The sequence below is a fragment of the Rhinoderma darwinii genome, chromosome 2 (assembly GCF_050947455.1).
Source record: "Rhinoderma darwinii isolate aRhiDar2 chromosome 2, aRhiDar2.hap1, whole genome shotgun sequence".
In the NCBI taxonomy this organism is placed as follows: domain Eukaryota; kingdom Metazoa; phylum Chordata; class Amphibia; order Anura; family Rhinodermatidae; genus Rhinoderma; species Rhinoderma darwinii.
In genome coordinates this window covers 413437273-413451095 of record NC_134688.1, presented here as the reverse complement: position 1 = coordinate 413451095, position 13823 = coordinate 413437273, and positions in this window count along the sequence as shown.

The window sequence follows — 13823 nt, the reverse complement described above, 5'->3', positions numbered from 1 at the left end:
CCAATGTTGTCTTCTGTGGACATCCAGGCCTTTTGGAGTTCACAAGATCACCAGTGCGCTCTTTTTTTTCAAGAATGTACAAATGCAAATGCCACACCTGGAATCAACTCCAGACCATTTACCTGCTTAATTGATGATAGATTAACGAGGGAATAGCCCATTTAATAGCTTTTGAGATAATTGTCCAATTACCCTTGGTCCCTTGAAAAAGAGGCAGCAAAATATTAAAGAGCTGTAATTCCTAAACCCTTACTCAAATTAGGATGTGAATACCCTCAAATTAAAGCTGAGAGTCTGCACTTTAAGTCCATATTGATTATATAGCTGTATATTCAATATGTTTTGGTAAACTGCTAAAATGACAAAACTTGCGTCACTGTCCAAATAATTCTGGACCTAACTGTAAGTCTATCATAAAGAGACTTCATGAGAGCAAATACAGAGGATTCACCACAAGGTGCAAACCATTAATCAGCCTCAAAAAAAGAAAGGCCAGATTAGACTTTGCCAAATAATATCTAAAGAAGCCAGCCCAGTTCTGGAATAGCATTCTTTATACAGATGAAACTAAGGCCAAGTTCACACAGAGTTTTTTACGCGGAAACCGCGTCGGAAGACGTGCCAAAGAACTTCCGAAAATGCCTCCCATTGATTTCACGCGGGAAAAAGAAACGATATTCCCTATCTTCGGCGTTTACATCTCTGACCTCCCATTTACATCAATGGGACTCAGAGAAAGTGTAAAACGCGGCAAACGGTGTGCAGGCAGATCAAAATCTGCCTCAAAATTACAAACAGAAATTTGAGGCAGAATTTTCCGCCTGCAAAAGACTCAGTGTGAACATACCCTTAGATCAACCTGTACCAGAATGATGGGAGGAAGAAAGTATGGAGAAGGCTTCGAACTGCTCATGATCCAGAGAACACCACATCCTCTGTAAAACATGGTGGAGGCAGTGTGATGGCATGAGCATGCATGGCTGCCAAAGGCACTGGGTCACTAGTGTTTATTGGTGGTGTGACTGAACACAGAACCAGCCGGATGAATTCTGAAGTGTTCAGGGATATACTTTCTGCTCAGATTCAACCAAATGCAGCAAGGTTGATTGGACGTCACCTCAAAGTACAGATGGACAATGACCAAAAACGTACTGCGACAGAAACCCAGGAGTTATTTAACCCCTTAAGGACACGGCCAATTTTGGCCTTGAGGACAGAGCAATTTTTTTACATTTCCCCTCTTTGCATCCCGATGCTCATAACTCTTTTATTTTTTGTACGACGTAGTTGTATGAGACTTTTTTTTTTGCGGGACGAGTTGTACTTTATGTGGGTACCATTTTTTGGTACAAATACATTATCGTTTAATTTCTGAAAATTTTTATTTTGGCGAAAATGCAGAAAAAAGCAGTTCTGCTGCAGTTTTAATATTTTTTTTTTACACCATACACCGATCATCATAAATAATGTTATACATTTGTTGTACAGGTTGTTACGGTCGTGGCGATACCAAATATGTCTATATTATTTCATGTTTTGGGACTTATATTTGAAAACGTTTATTTATTATAAAAAATGTGTGTTTCTGTGTATTTTTTTTTACTTCTTATTTATTTATTTATCATTAATTTTTTTTTACATTCATTTAACTTTTTTTTTTAATCCCATAAAGGGATTTATCATTTTTATTTTATAACTGTAATGTACTGGCATAGATCTATATTCCAGTACATTAGCCTGTGTACTGATTGTACACAGGCAGTTGTTAGGGCATACTGAGGTATGCCCTAACAGGAAATATGTTCAGACAGCCCTGGGGTCCTTCAATGGACCCTGGGCTGTCTGGCCATACGAGTTGTGGGCTTTGATCGTGTCACAGTTATTTTCTGTCACGCGATCAATGTGCAGTCCCCCCTCTTTGAACGCCGCGATCTGCTTTCATCGCGGCGTTCAAAGGGTTAACAGAAGATGTTTCTCTCCTCTCCGCTGTCAGAGCGGGGCCGTGGCTGTGTATTACAGCGGTTGCCCCGCTCTCGATCGCGCGCACAGACGCGCGCAGGGACGGCTGTCACACAGTACGAGTATGCTCGTCCTAATTCGCGAAGTGCTCGCCGCTCAGGACGAGCATACTCGTCCTGTGTCGGCAACCAGTTAAGGCAAATAAGTGATATATTCTGCAATAGCCAAGTCAATCACCAGATCTCAACTTGATCGGGCATGCATTTCACTTGCTTAAAGAGACTCTGTCTCCACATTATAAGTGCCCTATCTCCTACATAATGAGATCGGCGCTGTAATGTATATTACAGCAGTGTTTTTTCATTTAGAAAAACGATCTATTTTCACCAAGTTATGACCTATTTTAGCTTTATGCTAATGACTTTCTTAATGCCCAACTGACCAAGTGGGCATTGTGGAGAGAAGTGTATGACGCTGACCAATCAGTGACCAATCAGCATCATACACTTCTCTCCATTCATGTAATCAGCACATTGTGATCCTGCGTTGTTAACTATGTGATCTCACATACACCCACATTAACGTTACTGAATTGTCTTGACAGTAAATAGACATCACCGCCAGCCAGGACGGGATGTCTATTCACAATCCCGACACTTTGGTAACGTTTGTGTGGGACTTACAGCACAGCAAGCGTGATCTCGCTGTAAGCTGTCATTTATAGCGTGATCTCTTTTAGTAAAAACACTAAAATCGCTCATAACTGGGTGAAAATAGATTGTTTTTCTAAATAAAAAACACTGCTGTTAGACAGAGCCTCTTTAACCCGTTAGTGACCGGCCCATCGTGTTTCTACGTCGGTCACTAACGGGCCTTATTCCGATGCCATAGACTTTTTACGTCGCGGCATCGGAATAAGTAAACAGAGCAGGGAACTGTCAGATCTCCCTGCTCTCAGCTGCTAGAGGCAGCTGAGGGCTGGGAGCGTCCCTGCTCTGCCGTGTGAGATCGATATTAGTATCGATCTCACACGTTTAACCCCTCAGATGCGGTGCTCAATAGCGAGCACCGCATCTGAGTGGTTTTGGAGAGAGGGAGGGAGCTCCTTCTCTCTCCCACCGACACCCGGCGATACGATCGCCGAGTGTCTGTGTCTCTAATGGCAGCCGGGGGTCTAATAAAGGCCCCCAGGTCTGCCTGGAGCGACTGCCTGCTAGATCATGCCGGAGGCATGACCTAGCAGATGCCTGTCCGTGTTAAACGGCCAGGCAGTAATACACTGCAATACAAAAGTATTGCAGTGTATTATAATAGCGATCGGAGAATCGCATATTATAGTCCCCTAATGGGACTAGTAAAAAAGTGAAAAAAAAGTTTAATAAAGTTAATTTTAAAAAAAATGTGAAAAAAAATGAAAAACCCAGCTTTTCCCCTCACAAACTGCTTTGCTATTAAAAAAACAAAATAAAGTTAAAAATTTACACATATTTGGTATCGCCGCGTCCGTAACGACCACGACTATAAATCTATTACATTATTTAACCCGCACGGTGAACGCCGTAAAAAAAATAATAAAAAACTATGGAAAAATTGCTGTTTTCTGTGAATACTGACTTTAAAAAAATTTAATAAAAAGTGATCAAAAAGTCGCATCTACTCCAAAATGGTACCAATAAAAACTTCAAGTCTTCCCGCAAAAAAAAAGCCCTCATACAACCGCATCGGCGAAAAAATAAAAACGTTACGGCTCTTCAAATATGGAGACACAAAAACAAATAATTTTGAAAAAAAAGCGTTTTACTGTGTAAAAGTAGTAAAACATACAAAAACTATACAAATTTGGTATCGTTGCAATCGTAACAACCCGCTGAATAAAGTTATTGTGTTATTTATACCACACGGTAAACGGCGTAGATTTAGGACGCAAAAAAGAGTGGCGAAATTTCAGATTTTTTTCTATTCCCCCCCAAAAAAAAGTTAATAAAAGTTAATCAATAAATAATATGTACCTAAAAATGGTGCTATTAAAAAATACAACTTGTCCCGCAAAAAACAAGACCTTATACAGCTATGTAGATGCAAAAATAAGAAGGTTATAGCTCTTGGAATGCGACGATTGAAAAACGTAAAAAATAGCCTGGTCATTAAGGTCCAAAATAGGCTGGTCATTAAGGGGTTAAGACAAAACTTAATGCAGAAAGACCCACAAACAAGCAACAACTGAAGACGCTGCAGTAAAGGCCTGGCAAAGCATCACAAAGGAGGAAACCCAGCGTTTGGTGATGTCCATGGGTTCCAGACTTCAGGCAGTCATTGCCTGCAAAGAATTCTCTACAAAGTATTAACAAAAAAACATTTTATTTATGGTAATGTTAATTTGTCCAATTACTTTTGAGCCCCTGAAATGAGGAGAATGTGTAGAAAAATGGTTGCAATTCCTGAATGTTTCACAGGATATTTTTGTTCAACCCCTTGAATTAAACCTGAAAGTCTACAATTCAATTGCATCTCAGTTGTTTCATTTCAAATCCAATGTGGTGGCAGCAGAGCCCAAATCATGAAGATTGTGTCACTGTCCAAATAATTCTGGACCTAACAGTATATGCAGTAGGCTTGGTTCTGTTGCTGTATATTTGTAGTAGGCTTGGTTCTATTGCTGTATATTTGTAGTAGGCTTGGTTCTGTTGCTGTATATTTGTAGTAGGCTTGGTTCTGTTACTGTGTATATGCAGTAGGCTTGGTTCTGTTGCTGTATATTTGTAGTAGGCTTGGTTCTGTTGCTGTATATTTGTAGTAGGCTTGGTTCTGTTACTGTGTATATGCAGTAGGCTTGGTTCTGTTAGGCTGGGTTCACACGAGCACATTAACGTCCGTAATAGACGGACGTATTTCGGCTGGAAGACCCGGACCGAACTCAGTGCAGGGAGCCGGGCTCCTAGCATCATAGTTATGTACGATGCTAGGAGTCCCTGCCTCTCTGCAGGACAACTGTCCCGTACTGAAAACATGATTACAGTATGGGACAGTTGTCCTACAGAGAGGCAGGGACTCCTAGCATCGTACTTAACTATGATGCTAGGAGCCCGGCTCCCTGCACTGAGTTCGGTCCGGGACTTCCGGCCGAAATACGTCCGTCCATTACGGACGTTAATGTGCTCGTGTGAACCCAGCCTAACTGTGTATATGTAGTAGGCTTGGTTCTGTTGCTGTATATTTGTAGTAGGCTTGGTTCTGTTGCTGTGTATATGCAGTAGGCTTGGTTCTGTTACTGTGTATATGTAGTAGGCTTGGTTCTGTTACTGTGTATATGCAGTAGGCTTGGTTCTGTTACTGTGTATATGCAGTAGGCTTGGTTCTGTTACTGTGTATATGTAGTAGGCTTGGTTCTGTTACTGTGTATATACAGTAGGCTTGGTTCTGTTACTGTGTATATGTAGTAGACTTGGTTCTGTTATGCCTCATGCCCACTTCAGTTTTTTCCATCAGGATGCTATCCTTTGTTTTAACTGCTAGCACCCTGACACACTCATTTCAATGGGGCTATGCACACTTCCGTTGTTTTAACGGAACCGTACGGCCGTTCCGTCAGTAGTGCAGGTCCTACTCCTGCCCGTTTTTGACGGAACATTCTCGGCCTTTTCATTGAATTTGGTCTGTGAAACAACGGACTGCACATGGAAGCCATCCGTGTGCGGTCCGTGTTTGATGGAACCGTCATTAGCGTCAGTAAGCGGACGACAGAAGTGTGCAGGAGGCCTAACTGTGTATATGCAGTAGGCTTGGTTCTGTTACTTTGTATATGCAGTAGGCATGGTCCTGTTACTCTGTATATATATGTAGTAGGCTTGGTTCTGTTACTGTGTATATGCAGTAGGCTTGGTTCTGTTACTGTGTATATGCAGTAGGCATGGTCCTGTTACTGTGTATATGCAGTAGGCATGGTCCTGTTACTGTGTATTTGTAGTAGGCTTGGTTCTGTTACTGTGTATATATAGTGAGCTTAGTTCTGTTACTTTGTGTATGCAGTAGGCATGGTCCTGTTACTGTGTATTTGTAGTATGCTTGGTTCTGTTACTGTGTATATGCAGTAAGCTTGGTTCTGTTAATGTGTATATGCAGTAGGCATGGTCCTGTTACTGTGTATTTGTAGTAGGCATGGTCCTGTTACTCTGTATATGCAGTAGGCATGGTCCTGTTACTCTGTATATGTAGTAGGCTTGGTTCTGTTACTGTGTATATGCAGTAGGCATGGTCCTGTTACTTTGTATATGCAGTAGGCATGGTCCTGTTACTGTGTATTTGTAGTAGGCTTGGTTCTGTTACTGTGTATATGCAGTAGGCATGGTCCTGTTACTGTGTATTTGTAGTAGGCTTGGTTCTGTTACTGTGTATATATAGTGGACTTAGTTCTGTTACTGTGTATATGCAGTTGGCATGGTCCTGTTACTGTGTATTTGTAGTAGGCTTGGTTCTGTTACTGTGTATATGCAGTAAGCTTGGTTCTGTTACTGTGTATATGCAGTAGGCATGGTCTTGTTACTGTGTATTTGTAGTAGGCATGGTCCTGTTACTCTGTATATGCAGTAGGCATGGTCCTGTTACTCTGTATATGTAGTAGGCTTGGTTCTGTTACTGTGTATATGCAGTAGGCTTGGTTCTGTTACTGTGTATATGCAGTAAGCTTGGTTCTGTTACTGTGTATATGTAGTAGGCTTGGTTCTGTTGCTGTATATTTGTAGTAGGCTTGGTTCTGTTGCTGTGTATATGTAGTAGACTTGGTTCTGTTATGCCTCATGCCCACTTCAGTTTTTTCCGTCAGGATGCTATCCATTGTTTTAACTGCTAGCACCCTGACACACTCATTTCAATGGGGCTATGCACACTTCCGTTGTTTTAACGGAACCGTACGGCCGTTCCGTCAGAAGTAGTGCAGGTCCTACTCCTGCCCGTTTTTGACGGAACATTCTCGGCCTTTTCATTGAATTTGTCTGTAAAACAACGGACTGCACATGGAAGCCATCCGTGTGCGGTCCGTGTTTGATGGAACCATCATTAGCGTCAGTAAGCGGACGACAGAAGTGTGCAGGAGGCCTAACTGTGTATATGCAGTAGGCTTGGTTCTGTTACTTTGTATATGCAGTAGGTATGGTCCTGTTACTCTATATATGCAGTAAGCATGGTCCTGTTACTCTGTATATGTAGTAGGCTTGGTTCTGTTACTGTGTATATGCAGTAGGCTTGGTTCTGTTACTGTGTATATGCAGTAGGCATCGTCCTGTTACTGTGTATATACAGTAGGCATGGTCCTGTTACTGTGTATTTGTAGTAGGCTTGGTTCTGTTACTGTGTATATATAGTCGGCTTAGTTCTGTTACTTTGTGTATGCCGTAGGCATGGTCCTGTTACTGTGTATTTGTAGTAGGCATGGTCCTGTTACTCTGTATATGCAGTAGGCATGGTTCTATTACTCTGTATATGTAGTAGGCTTGGTTCTGTTACTGTGTATATGCAGTAGGCATGGTTCAGCTGCGACCGGGCCCCGAAGCCAGGGGGGCCCACAGCCCCCCCGCACCACATCAATAAAAAGTTACTATAGTAACTCGGGCCGCGGGCCCCTGTTACTATAGTAACAGACATTACTTACCTTCCTGGTTCCGGATCGCAGCGGAGGTCCTAACGTCAAGCGCTGTGCGCAGCGCATGACGTCACAGCGCTATGCGCCGCGCACAGCATCGAGAGGACAGAACTACCGCCGTGGCTGAAGAGGAAGGTAAGATTAGCCCTGACTGGCGGGGTCCGACTCCCGGGACCCGCCAATCAGCTGTTTTGAAGGGGCCGCAGCACTCGTACGAGAGCTGCTCCCCTTCATTCCGGTCACACTGTGAATCGGTGTCGGCGATTCACAGTGTGAGAGAGTAGTGAAATGAAGGGAAGCAGCTCTCGTACGAGTGCTGCGGACCCTTCAAAACAGCTGATTTGCGGGTCCCGGGAGATGGACCCCGACACATCAGCTATTGATGGCCTATCCTGTGGATAGGCCATCAATGTTTAGGTACTGCACAGCCCCTAAGCCTACAATGTGGCAGGCTTAGAGGGCCCATGAGACAGGGTCACAGATTGTGTGATGCTGTCTGCTGGGCCCTGTATCTAAGCCAATCACATGGTAGGCTTAGATACATGGCCCATGTGTGATCCTGTCTGATGGGCCCTGTATCTAAGCCAATCACATGGTAGGCTTAGATACATGGCCCATGTGTGATCCTGTCTGCTGGGCCCTGTATATAAGCCTACCACACTGTAGGTTTAGATACAGGGCCCCAGCACACAGTAGTCTTATACTGTATAAGATTACTGTCTGCTGGACCCTGTATCTAAGCCTATGTTGTGGTAGGCTTAGATACAGGGTCCCACAGACAGTATCACACATGGGCCCTGTATCTAAGCCTAACACATGTGTTACTAATCATTTTTTTTTGTGTGTTTCCTTACAGGTTCGGTCGTTGGACTTCGTCGGATTCCAGGACTACTTCGATGACGGCTTTTTTTTTATTATCAATAAAATGGTTAATGAGGGTTGTGTGTTTTTTTTTTTTATTTCAATAAAATATTTTTTCTATGTCTTTTTGTTTTTTTTTAAACTATATTACTACCGCCTTAGTAATGGCCGCCGGCTGATTGACAGCATCCATTGCTAAGGCGGGGCTTAGTGTTAGCCGGTGCAGAGGCTAACACTAACCCCCTTTATTACCACGGTACCCACCGCCACCAGGGATGCTGGGAAGAGCCGGGTACGATCCAGTACTTGACCATCTGTAGTGATGGTCGGCCACTGGGGCGGCCGCAGGCTGGTATTATCAGGAGGGGAAAGGCCAGATACAGTGGCCCTTCCCACCCTGGTAATGCTAGGCTGCTGCTGCTGCTTTATTGTATCTGGCTGGTTATGAAAAATGGGGGGGACCCCACGTCATTTAGAAAAAAAATATAAAAAAAATGGAAAGAACGATGTGGGGTCCCCCCCCCAATTTTCATAACCAGCCAGATACAACACAGCAGCAGCAGGCAGCATTACCAGGGTGGTAGGTGCCACTGTTTTTGGCCTTCCCCAGCCTAAGGGGAGATTCACACGAACGTTAAGTTTTTGCGCGCGCAAACAACGCAGCGTTTTGCGAGCGCAAAAACCATTTGACAGCTGCGTGTGTCATGCGTGTCTGATGCGCGGCTGCGTGATTTTCGCGCAGCCGGCATCATAGAGATGAGGCTTGTCAACGCCCGTCACTGTCCAAGGTGCTGAAAGAGCTAAATCTTTCAGCACCCTCGACAGTGAATGCCGAACACAACAGCGAAAAACCTGTAAAAAAAAAAGATAAAGTTCCTACTTACCGAGAACTTCCCGGCCGTTGCCTTGGTGACGCGTCCTTGGTGACGCGTCCTTGGTGACGCGCCTCTCTTGACATCGGGCCCCACCTCCCTGGATGACGCAGCAGTCCAAGTGACCGCTGCAGCCTGTGATTGGCTGCAGCCTGTGCTTGGCCTGTGATTGGCTGGAGCTGTCACTTGAACTGAAGTGTCATCCCGGGAGGTCGGACTGCAGGAAGGAGACAGGAGTAATCGGTAAGTTAGAACTTCGTTTTTTTTTTACAGGTTAATGTATTTTGGGATCGCAAGTCACTGTCCATGGTGCTGAAACAGTTTAACTCTTTCAGCACCATGGACAGTGACTATCTCCTGACGTCGCGTACCGATAATTTTTTTGCCGGGATCGGCCAAAACGAGTTTGGCCGAACCCGGTGAAGTTCGGTACGCTTGTCCGGCTTCGCTCATCGCAAAGACACTCCGTTTGGATGTTCGGAAACAGAAAAGCACGTGGTGCTTTTCGGTTTTCATTCATCCTTTTCACTGCTGTTGCGCGAATCACGCTCGTCCCACGGAAGTGCTTCCGTGTGGTGCGCGTGATTTTCACGCACCCATTGACTTCAATGGGTGCGTGATGCGCGAAATACGCAGAGTTATTGAACCTGTCGCGCTTTTTGCGCAGCAGACAAACGCTGCGCAAAAAGCACGGACTGTCTGTACTGCCCCATAGACTTGTATTGGTCCATGCGTGCCGCGTGAAAACCACGCGGCCCGCACGGACCGAATACACGCTCGTGTGAATCCCCCCTAATACTGCCAGTCTGCGGCCACCCCGGTGCCTGCCCGTCACTACAGATGGTCAAGTACTGGTTCGTACCCGGCTCTTCCCAGTACCCCTGGTGGCGGTGGATATTGGGGTAATAATGGGGGTTAGTGTTGGACTTTGCAGCGGCTAACATTAAGCCCCGCCTTAGTAATGGAGGTTGTCAATCAGCCAGCGGCCATTATTAAGATGGTGATAATAAAGTTTAAAAAGATACAAGCACATAGAAAAAATATTTTATTGAAATAAAAAAACAACCCAGATTAACCATTTTATTGAGAATAAAAAAAACGCCGTCATTGAAGTCCTCGTATCCGAAGTCCAACAACCAAACCTGTAAAACACACAAACACACAAAAATAATTAGTAACACATAAAGAAGCAAAATTATTATTCTTACCTTTCCTGGATCCAGCGCTGGAGCCGCAATGTCAGCGAGCTGGGCCATGTATCTAATCCTATCATGTGTGATACTGTCTGCTGGGCCCTATATCTAATCCTATCATGTGTGATACTGTCTGCTGGGCCCTATATCTAATCCAATCATGGGTGATACTGTCTGCTGAGCCACTGTATCTAATCCGATCATGTGTGATACTGTCTGCTCAGCCACTGTATCTAATCCTATCATGTGTGATACTGTCTGCTGAGACACTGTATCTAATCCTATCATGTGTGATACTGCCTTCTGAGCCACTGTATCTAATCCTATCATGTGTGGTACTGTCTGCTGAGCCACTGTATCTAATCCTATCATGTGTGATACTGTCTGCTGAGTCATTGTATCTAATCCTATCATGTGTGATACTGTCTGCTCAGCCACTGTATCTAATCCTATCATGTGTGATACTGTCTGCTGGGCCCTATATCTAATCCTATCATGTGTGATACTGTCTGCTGAGCCACTGTATCTAATCCTATCATGTGTGATACTGTCTGCTGGGCCCTATAACTAATCCTATCATGTGTGATACTGTCTGCTGAGCCACTGTATCTAATCCTATCATGTGTGATACTGCCTTCTGAGCCACTGTATCTAATCCTATCATGTGTGGTGCTGTCTGCTGAGCCACTGTATCTAATCCTATCATGTGTGATACTGTCTGCTGAGTCATTGTATCTAATCCTATCATGTGTGATACTGTCTGCTCAGCCACTGTATCTAATCCTATCATGTGTGATACTGTCTGCTCAGCCACTGTATCTAATCCTATCATGTGTGATACTGTCTGCTGAGCCACTGTATCTAATCCTATCCATAGTTTATAGGGTCGTAGTGCTATAGATATGCTGTCTCCTATACACATATTTTTTTGGGGGCGGACACATCTGTATTGGGGCTATTTTCCCTGACATTTTAAGCCCTGAGGGTATGTTCACACGGCAGCGTCCGTTACGGCTGAAATTACGGTGCTGTTTTCAGGAGAAAACAGCACCGTAATTTCAGCCGTAAAGGCATGTGCAGGCGTCTTTCGCTGCGTCCATTACGGACGTAATTGGAGCTGTTTTTCCATGGAAAACTGCTCCATTTACGTCTGAAGAAGTGACAGGCACTTCTTTGACGCGGGCGTCTTTTTTACGCGCCGCCTTTTGACAGCGGCGCGTAAAAAAAATGACCGTCGGCACAGAAGATCGTAAAGCCCATTCAAATGAATGGGCAGATGTTTGCCAATGCTTTTGAGCCGCATTTTCAGACATAATTCAATGCTAAAACGCCCGAATTACGTCTGTAAATAGGGTGTGTGAACCCAGCCTTAGTGACGCCCCGGCTGCTAGTGCTGCATTGTTGGGTCACTTAGGAGACCCAGCGATGCAGCTGAGAGCTGCGGACCGTCGGCCATGAGGAGTTTGCGGGGGGGGGGGAAGCCCAATAAGAACTTTTGCATCGGGGCCCATGAGCCTTTAGCTACGCCCCTGCCTGCTAGAAGTGACGCGTCACTATGGAAGAACAGGGGAGGTAAGTATTGACTTTTATTTCTCCTCTCATCTGGTGTCTGCAGCAGCAATTTCGACCTAAAGTCAGCAGGAATTCCCTGCCGTATCTGGGTAATTTTTCTGCAACAAATCTAACCAGTGTGCAGACCTTAGTGTTCTCCTGCTTCCTATGTATGGAGCAAGATGGCACAATGTGTCATCCCCTGTTTTAAAGAAATACTCCCTCTGCTTGATCCTAAACTTGATGTGATCCTGACAACAATCTGACTACAGGTGGTGCAGTGCAGAATCACCCTAAAGGCTTATTAACACAAACGTGGGGAAACTCGGACGTGAAAAACTGCAGTTTTTCATGTCTGAGTTTCACCCGTGCAGGTCCCGTTTTCATGGATTCCTATAGACTTGAGTCTATGGAGGAATCCGTGAAAACAGAAGAAAATAGGACATGTTCTATTCTTCAACGGACCCTTCACATGGTCCGTTGAAACACGTGTCTGTGTGACGGCTGTTGTTTTAACGGTCGTCACATGGACGTATTCTACGTTCGTGTGAATAAGCCCTGAGGGTAAAGCCACACGATGCGGCCCTGACACGGTCGCGACACTGCCAACAACAGCGCCGGCACCATGTTTGGCGCGGCTGTCAAACACCCTGTTAATGGCCACATGTTAATGCGGGTAAAACTTGCAAAATCGTGCGGCCATTAATTAGTAAACCGTTTATGGCCACACAATTTAGCCAGTAAAGGGTTGTTTTACTTGCAATAACACGTGGCCATTAACAGGGTATTTGACAGCCGCGCCGAACATGGTGCAGGAGCGGTTGTTGGCCGCGTTGCGACCGTGTCAGGGTCGCTCCGTACGGCCTTACCCTAATGATCTTACAATTTTGGGAGCAAAGGTAAGTCAGATTGTAGGAGGTGGCAGATTGATCTTAATGATGCATTTACATTACTTGTAGGATCCACATCTTTTGCCCAAAAAGTATGGATCATGTATGAACCTAAAGGTGCCCACACACATCGTGTATTTGTTGCATATTTTCCGCATATCTTACGTGTGAAATTTGCTGCGTAAATGGTGAGAATTTCCCCCGGTCTACATTGAAAAGGGTAAAATCCCCTGTGAACAATAGTAAGGCCCCGTGCACACGACCGTATTTGTCATCCATCCGAAAATACTGTCTGTAAATACAGACCCGTAGTCATTTATAGTCATCCGTAAATCATCTGCATATACGAAAGGGTGTCCTTAAATACGGTCCGTAGTGCATCCTTAATGCATCCGTATTTATGGATGCGAAAAAAAACTGGAGGGATCTTGGGCATAGCAACGCTTCCATAATTACAGACTTCTATGGGGAGTCCGTGCCGTAATTACGGACAAAAAAAGAACATGATCTATCATTTCTATGGCACGGACACCCATCTGTAAAAATACGCAAAGGTTCATAGCCCATAGAAATTAATGGGTCCATAATTATGGGCCATAATTACAGATGAAAAATATGGTCGTGTGCATGGGGCCTAACAGAATGCGCGTGTTGTGGATTTGAAAATCTGCAGTATACTCTGATTTCCGTGAATAAAATTGCCTGCAGCATGTGCATGAGATTTGTTGTGTAATCTGCTGCAAATTCTCTGTGTGCAAAACCGCAAGGAAAATATGCAGCATTTCCGTCCCGTGTACAGGGGGGCCTAAATCTATTATCAAAGACAGGAATAGATCCCGTCAGAGAAAATTAGGTAAATCTC